This window comes from Rhinichthys klamathensis, unplaced genomic scaffold (assembly GCF_029890125.1).
Source record: "Rhinichthys klamathensis goyatoka isolate OS25496 unplaced genomic scaffold, OSU_Roscu_1.1 h1tg000072l_1, whole genome shotgun sequence".
In the NCBI taxonomy this organism is placed as follows: Eukaryota; Metazoa; Chordata; class Actinopteri; order Cypriniformes; family Leuciscidae; genus Rhinichthys; species Rhinichthys klamathensis.
In genome coordinates this window covers 1,450,909-1,460,244 of record NW_026606615.1, presented here as the reverse complement: position 1 = coordinate 1,460,244, position 9,336 = coordinate 1,450,909, and the positions used below count along the sequence as shown (strand labels likewise).

At 37.2% G+C, this 9,336-nt stretch overlaps 1 pseudogene; it reads left to right on the top strand.

Annotated features, from left to right (window-relative positions):
- Positions 1-3,122: 3,122 nt before the first annotated feature.
- On the top strand, positions 3,123-5,877 carry LOC130085040 (tripartite motif-containing protein 29-like; annotated as a pseudogene).
- The last annotated feature ends 3,459 nt before the right edge of the window (positions 5,878-9,336 follow it).

The following is a 9,336-nucleotide window of genomic DNA, read 5'->3' as shown; positions in this document are numbered from 1 at the left end:
AATTAACACATTTTCATTGATAGCAAACTACAGTTTTCACCTCTCCTGTGTCACAATTCACATACTATTCCTCTTAAATTTGTCCAAACCCCAGTATGTTGAAAGTGATCAAGTATTGATCCAAAGATGCTGGATAATCTACGTTAGAATCCAGAGTACAGATCCATGCACACTTAACAGGTAATATTACCCACAACCCATTGCACGTTGGACAAGGATTAGAAGTACAAACACAAATAAAAAGTGTTAACTACAAGCTTTATTATATTTGATCTGCAACAGCATTGTGAACTTTTATAAAGATGCGTTTGGTCATTAACTTTTACATGCACCATGGTCTCATGAAAGACCCTCAAAATGTAATTTTAGTTCACAAAATCAGTAAATACTTTTAAGGCATAATTAGTAGATTAAGGGATTTGAACTGAGCTTCGTGATGCACTTCTTGTTTTGAAATAGTTCAACTAATTTATTTCCGGTTATGTATCATTTAAATGTGCTGTAGTCACAGAGCCGATCCTGGCATCCCTGGGGCCCTAAGCAAAAATCTGTTAAGGGGCCCTCCTACCTGACCCATGAGCCATGTAAACCATTTGCCATTGCCACACAGTCACACCTGACACCCCAGTTCTCCCACTACAATCCTCCCTCGTTTAGTTAGTACTAATGAAAATGTAATTCCTGATATCAGAAATAGACATATTTTATATTAATATCAATAATTCACATTTTAAATAGTACAAATTTAATTATTGATATCAAAAATGCATCCTGTGAATTAATAAAAGCTAAAATGGCTTGCCATTGCATGTCACTGTGTTTTAAATGATAAAAGCAATAATTAATACTTAATGGTTATTATTTACTGATTGATGTGCATCCATATTGACCAGTATGTCCAGCCAATCAACATTTTAAATGCAATAGTCAATATCAATAGATTGCTTTCCATCTTGCTTTATTGCAGGGTTGTAACTATTCTGATTTGGAGACTTGATAATCATCGTCTTGTTTTAAAGTGAGCGCCTAATGAAGAGTGCCATAACGCCCATATTGTACTGGTAACTGGTCCCCATAGATTTTTTTTTTTCTGGAAAGTGCGCGTTTCATTTCGTGCACGCGCATATGAACTCATGTTAACGCGCGACGCGGTTATCTTTTCCGAGCTGCAGTTTATAAACAAAAACCGTTGCCCTTTGTATTATCAAACGTAATTTCATGAAAGTGCGTATCTATAGCCTACCACGAATTTAATTTATCGTGCTATTTATACGCCAAAAATGTTTTTTGCGTGCATATGCTACGCACTGTAAATCTCTTGGGTAGGATTAGGGGTGTGGAGTGCGTGCATATTACACGCCAAAAAGTGCGTATCATATGCACGCAAAAACTATTTTTGGCGTATAAATGGCACGAGAAATTAAATTCGTGGTATAAATACGCGCTTTCATGAGATCGGGCTGGAGACAGACAGATAGAGAGAGATGCACATCAACTTAACTTTACTGTTCTGTTCTGTGCTGACATCAAACTTGGAGAGGAGAGAACACAAGTTTACCTGATCGCTGTTCCCGCAATTCACTCACATGGTGTTTTTCTCTCAGTTTCTCTTTTCGTGACCAGAAGGATAGTTCCGCTTAATTATCTCATCGATGTTGTAAACTTTGATTGACGCGCTTTGACGCGAGGGGGAGGCGGGGCCTTGAGTAATTTGCGGGGCCCTACGCAGCTTGCGTAGTGTGCGTATAGGGAGGATCGGCTCTGTGTAGTCACCTTGTTGACTATACGCCACCTAAAATGAGTGTCCGCAAGAAGATTTAAAACTCTGGACTTTTACAGTGGCAGGAGAAGAGATATTCTGACTGAGCCGATCTGAATGTATGTAATTAAACAGGCTAAGCGATTAATTCCCCACAGGGTGTCAGTGACTGCAATGCCAAAGTGTGCGAGACCTGAGGCATACGAACATTTATTTATTTGTATTAATTATTTGAATCACTATTTTGTGTCTTTTTTTCATTGTCAATAATTTTAGCTGTATGCATTTTACATGTTTATGTCCAAAATTCTTAATTAATATTCAAAGTAGTTCTCTATGTTCCGCTACGGCTTAAGATTGATTAAATTGTTTCAATTTAAAGCACATACCTACTGCACACTCATTCATTCAAATATTTTAAAAGACTGGAAGAAGAGCACAAACTTGCAGCGCACAGCAATCCTTTGAAATAAAATGAACAGTTGGAGAAAAACACTGTTAATGAGAAGACGAGCACTGGACTGATGCAGGTTAGGGAAATATATTTATTTATTATTCAGAATGCACAGTTGGAAAGAAAATATATTTTGTAGGCTAGGCTACTTTTAAAAACATTTCAGCTGGTTCAAGATAATTCATGTTAACGCAGATAGACATGACAGCCATAGAAGAATTGACTGCCATAGAAGAATAATGTAAAATAATAAACAACACCTAAAGCTGTTACAGGGAAACTGCCGAGTTGTTATAAGTAGAAACCTGAAGTAGTTGTACAAGTACACCATTGTAACTGATAGAATTGGACACTACCCCTTCAATTCGTGTCGCTGTACATCCTCCTCCTAATGGACGCATCGGGAACAACAGGGGCGTAAAACTGCCTGGATCATTTATCTACCGGCTCCAGATCTGCAGCATCCATATGCCTTTAAGAGCTGCGCACTATTTCTTTCTGTTCAGTTTGAGCACTTCCTTCTTTTGCGAAAAACACGAATCGCGCACTTATAAATCTGTTATATTTCTGTTGCTCATTTGCGCTATTATCTCAGTAACACGGTTGACAGTGGAGTGAACGATAGGCTACTGGGCCAACCAAGAAAGAGGTAATAAAAGTGTGTTTAAGGATCCCCGCACATGACATACAAGGGAAAAAAGTAAATTGTGCGCACGTGCATGTCAAGTACGCATGTTTGTGTGTATAGATTGAAAAGAAAACATTAGAGGTATTTTTCCACACTAACGTTACCGCAGGAAGTTATAGCTGTATTGTTTTAATTGTTGTGTTGTATAGGTCTACACAAAATACCTTTTACCACTACTGGGAGAACCTGACAAACACGGCAGACAACTTGAAAGCACCAAAATGGCAGACTCTCTCTTCGATCCTGAAAATCCTTTAAACTGTCCGATCTGTCTGAATCTGCTTAAGGATCCAGTGACTACATCTTGTGGGCACAGTTTCTGCATGGACTGTATTAAGAGCTGCTGGGACCAGGAGGATCATAGAGGCGTTTACAGCTGCCCTACATGCAGGATAACATTCAACCAAAGACCAGCTCTCAGCAGAAGCACTGGCTGATATTTTAGAGGGAATGAAGCAGGAAGATCCAGCTGGACCTGGAGACGTGACGTGTGATGTTTGCAAAGGAAGAAAAGTAAAAGCCATCCAGTCTTGTTTGGTTTGTATGGCTTCTTACTGCCAAACTCACATCCAACCTCATCATGAATCTGAAGCTTTTAAAAAGCACAAGCTGGTCAAAGCTTCCCCAAATCTACAGCATCAGATCTGCCCTCACCATCATAAAGCACTGGAGGTTTACTGCTACAATGACAAGAAGTGTATTTGTGTAGTTTGTATGGGGAATCAGCACAGTGGACATAAGACAGTCTCCGCTGCAGCTGAAATGGCAAAAAAACAGGTAAGTCAAATTTAATCTTACTTCTATGATAAATAATTGAGAAATAAGAATATCTTGTTTGTAAGAATAGGTAGCTCATGGTAGAAAATTTGTAAAAAAAAAAAAAATGGAACACAATCCTGCACAAATGCTGTTTATTTTATTTTTTAACAACAGGATTCTTATTGATTGCAAATTCATTCACAGGAGCAACTGAAAATAATAAAGAGGAATTTCATTCAGAAAAACATCAACAAAGACAAGGAGGTTCTGAAGTTCAAGGAAGCTGTGGTCTCTCATAAGGTAGGACTAAAGCCAAATTTATAATTCTGCATCGAACTCACGTCAGACATCGCTACATCACGTATCAGCAACAACAACTGCAGACTACAATAACAATGCATTTTTGTTATTTATTTATTATCTTTCTTATGCTATGATGCTTGTCTGTTGTCTGATTAAGACATTTCATATTTTGTACCAGACCATTTATTTATATTTTGTGCATTTGTTTAAATTGTTCAATAAAGTTCTGCTGAGCCTATCATTATTGCAGCGCGCAAGGTTATGCGCATGCTCCAAGTCTTCTCCATTTTTAGTGTATCTCTGTGGCAGAATTACAGCGCCACATACTGGTCTCTGGCATATACTACATCATTTTGAGTCGGTTTCAGTGGTTTCGTGTACGCAGATATTTCTTGATGCAACACTGTTTACAGAATCTTTGTTAGAACAAGGGGAAAAAAGATCGGATGGTGAAAGCTCTGGCTTTGTGGGGATGTGGCCTTATTGTGATTTAAAGGGGTCATATAATACCATTTTTGTACAAGCTAATATGATTCTTTAGGGTCTAAATTAAAAGTTTGTAATATACTTTAATTAAAAATTCTCGTTAGTATTGTAAGAAAACACTTATTTTACCTGGTCAAAAACAGCTCTGTTTTCAGCACGCCGTTTCAGTGCATATGACTTTAAATGATAATGAGCTTTGCTCACCCCGCCTCTCTGTGCTGTGCGTACACCGTTTGTAACACAATAACCATAACGCGTTGTTCATTATAAACGTGGGATTATTAATTATATTGAGAACGTCGTAACGTTACATAGAATATGGTCCTGTTCCTCACGCCTCTCCATTGTTTCATGTCTATATCTAATGTACTAAAAATAGTTGAAAAACTATTTTTAGTTTTTAAATTTTTAAATTTGGAGATTTGTTTGTGTCTGTAACTCTGTATTGGATAAAATAAAAACTTGCCACTGTTTTCACTTTGTAGGACCTATGAATGGCTTACCCTATTATCCTGCCTATAAAGGATTAGGTTAACAAAGATTAATACATTCTATAACAAATGTATTGCTCTGTTAGTTAATGCATTAACTAATGGGACCTTGTCGAGGTGTTCTATTTTTACAAATGTTTTGCATGTATAATGTTTCCTGGTACATTGTGTCAGAAGTTTGACCAAGTGTTGTGTGTGTTGTGACAGCGCTCTGCACAGGCAGCAGTGGAGAACAGTGACCGAATCTTCACCGAGATCATCCGCTCCATTCAGAACATGCGAGCCGAGGTGAGAGAGAAGATCAGAGCTCAGGAGAACAAGGAAGTGCGAGATGCAGAGAGTCACATACAGAGACTGGAGGAGGACATTGTTAAACTACAGAAGGAGAATAGTAAACTGGAGCCACTTTTACATACAGAGGATCACATTTATTTCTTCCAGGTGGTGAAAAAAATATCTAGAGGATGGTTATTTTAATGAAATTCTGTAACTTTTTTTATTTATTTATTTTATTCTTTTTTCTTTTCTTACAATTGCAGAATTGCACTTTCTCTTCCGCAATGTTTCAGTACCATTCATCCAAAGATGTTCATAACCTGACATTTGAGAAATTAGAACAATCTCTCTCAGAGCTGAAAAGCCAACTGGATGAAGTCTGTGAAGAGCACATGGGCAGAATATTTAACAAAGGTGAAATAACACAGTCTTCATACATTTATTCTGAGAAATCTCACAATTTAAGTGAATAATGTGTGTTTGTCTTTGTAGTGGATGATGTTCAAATGTTCAACGAAACTGAAAGGTCCCAGAGCAGTAAGTACCTTTTTATAGAAAAAAAAAGAGACTGAACGTGATTCAATACTCACAGTGACGTTCTTTTCCGTTCTTCTTTTCATGTGTCATAGAACGGAAGAGAAGCTCTCTGGAAAGCGGGTAAAAGTCACATCATTTAGATTTTCCTTGCAAAAACTTAATTTCACTTCCTTACATATAGGCCCCTTTAATATTTATTATATTTTAGGCCATTTATTCTCGTATTATTTGGTTCTTGTTATTTTTGTTGTGGAAAAAGGTTTCAATAAAACACTACTTAGAAAACAGGCTCACATTATACTTGTTTTTAGCACTTAACTGTCATGTGATTTGAGCTCTTTTCATGTTTCATTTTTTAAAATCTAGTTTACCCCTCGGAGATGGAAGTAGGGATGGAAGTGCAGATTTGGTAAGTGTATTTATTAAGTTAAAAAAAAAAATAGAAATGAAACATTATTTAAAAAAAATGTGAGTTTTGATTGAAATGGCTGAGATGTTTATCAAATAAATAAAGCCTAAAATAAATTACCAACTAAATAAAGCCTTGGTGGAATTTTTTTTTTTTTTCAAAAACAAAAATCTTGCAGATCCCAAACTTTTGGACAGTAGTGATTGTGCACATTTGCTCTTTAGTTGATTTAGCAACAATCTAATAATTTCTCATGTAAGCTTGCTCACTAAAATGTGAACTTTGATTGCAGGGACAGCTGTGATGACTAATATATATGGATCAATGGAGACAGTTGCACATAATTTGACAACACTTAAAAACATCTGGACATCAATAAAAGGTTACAAGACACCAACATTGGAGATGAACCTCATATGGGTAGATTACATTACATATTATAATTAGTAATATGGCTTTAAAAACTGGATTTTTAAACAACTGTACCTTTTAGTCCCCACCCCCCCCCCCCCCCCCCCCCCCCCCCCCCCCAGTTACATTTAACCCTGTTGCACACACAGTTCCATAAGATACAGAGAAAAGACATGCTTTTGATTTGTAAATAATCTTCCAAAACATTTGAATTGAACAATGTCTTGTTTGGAGGAGCCACACAAAATATTGTCAAATTCCAGCACTAGGTGGTGCTATAACAGAAATGTTCACATAACTCTGCAACCATTTGATGATTGGAGTTAAAGTTCAGTGTTCTATTTCTTTGTCATCAATATCTTAACAGATCCTTTTGTTCTAAAGATCATCTGTAAAAAAATGGTAAATGTACAAAAATGTAAAAATAATAATAATAATAATAAAATGTTCCAATTTCAACTGATTATAATGAAATCTATTATATTTGTGTTGTCTTCAAATGTTGTGATAGTCAGCCATGAGGTGGCATTACAACAAGGGAATCTATATTTTATCATATGGGTTAAAATATAGATTGAAATACTGATTCTCCTAATGTTGTACAAGGCAAATCTACAGGACTGTGCAGTTCAGTCTGTGAAGTTTAACTCCCAGGTTTCTTGCTGTCCTGGAAAGAGTTATGGTTGACAAACCTAGCTGAATGGAGAAGTTGATGGAAGTGTTGAGTTGGTCGAGACCACAAGTAGTTCTGTCTTTGCAAGGTTGAGTTGAATGTGGTGGTCCTTCATCCAGCAAGAAATATCTGTCAGGCAGGCCGAGGTGCGAGCAGCTGCCGTTGCATCATCTGGTTGGAATGAGAGGTAGAGATGTGCATCATCAGCATAGCTGTGATAGGAAAAAACATCTTTCTGAATGACAGATGACCGTGAGGACTGACATGTAGATGGAGAAGAGAAGTGGTCCAAGCACTGAGCCCTGAGGCACCCCAGTAGCTAGATGTTGTGATGTAGACACTTCACAACACTCTGAAGGACCTACCTGAGAGGAAAGACTTGAACCATTGGAGTGCCATATCTGAGATGCCTTGAGGGTTGACAGGAGGATCTGGTGGTTAACTGTGTCAAAAGCTGCACACAGATCCAGCAAGATGAGTACTGGGGATTTGGAAGCTGCTCTTGCCAGTCTCAGAGAAGGGAGGGAAACATGAAAGGAGGTATTGGGAAATTTCACCTGTAGTAAGTTAGTCTGGTCACTAGGAACGTATACAACAACCTTTGGAACATGAAAAAATAAAATATAAAAAAACCTTTTGGTGAATTACAGTAATTAAAAAAAAAAAATATATATATATATATCCTAGTGACCAGACTGACTTAATACAGGTAAAATTGTGCCAATACCTGCGTTAATATAAGTCAGTTTGGTCACTAGGAATGTACTATAACCTTTGGAACATGGATCGGGGAAAAAAAACTTTTGCTGAATTACAGTAGTTTATAAAAAATAACTGTTTACATACAGTAGCCTACATTCAGGCAGGTAGGCTATGTATTGGCACAATTTCATCTGTAGTAAGTCAGTCTGGTCACTAGGAACGTACTACAACCTTTGGAACATAAAGAAAAAAACCTTTTGGTGAATTACAGTAAAAAAAAAAAAAAAAAACTTTGTAGGCCTACTGTACAATCGAGATGTTGGCAGAAGCTCATATAGCATATACAGAAAGTAAGTCTTCCCACTAGGCATAACTATAACTTTGTAATTATCGTTCATTTGAATGAATGATTGGACGTTTATTTTTGGACTGTGAGTAGAATTTGCTGACGGTCCCTGATTTAACAGCCTATAGGCGAATATGCAGCAAAACTAACTTTACCGCGCCACACAAGCTTCCTGTTCCGTTCAGTGCTTTTCTTCTGTGCAAATCATCGTCAGGCACTCACTGTCAGTGTCACCAGCAGCACATGTGAAGTGCCAGCCGCGTTGTAAGTCTGTCTCTCTACTGCAGTCAACTACATTTAAAAACGCATTACGGGGTTGTGTGCCCAGAGGTAATAAAAGTGTGTGTTTGTGACTTGTGTGCATAGGTTAAAGTGTATTTTCCCATAGCTACTCTATATACCTCAGCAGACGCAAGTTAAGTTATATCAGCATTGTTTTGTGCAGATGCTGTTTGTGTAGGCTAGGTCTACACTAAGGAAGTTCCCGCCACAAAAGAAAAAGAAAGTGATTTCGACGTGTTATCACACAGTTCTGACTTTTTTCCCTCTGCTGTTACTTCATATCTCAATTCTGAGGAGGAGGAGGGGGGAGGACAGAAATTCGACTTACCCCCTCATAATTGTGAGGCTAAACTGGTTTTAAACTTTTTTTAAACTTATAAAATCAGAATAGAGAGATTAGATTTAGATGGAGAGATTTCTCTTTTTTTATGAGAAACTTGATAAAAACGTCTAAACTGTGTACCTTTCTGAACTTGTTTAGCAAGCCCTTTTGTGAATGTTTTAGAATACGATGCGTTTCTGATGTTTACATTTATTTGTAGCCTATAATGTTTTTCAGAATAGTGCCGATATATAGTGGAATCTGCAGAAAATGTTTAGTTGGAGGTGGACATGTTTTTTTTTTGTTTTTTTTTACCATTTATAATTATATTATAATTTTCATTTGGTCATGTTTGTACAGGAGCCCCACCCATTCTGATTTAAAAAGATTCCAAACTGCTGTTATTCTACAGTGAATCTTGGGTTTGAAAGCACCAAA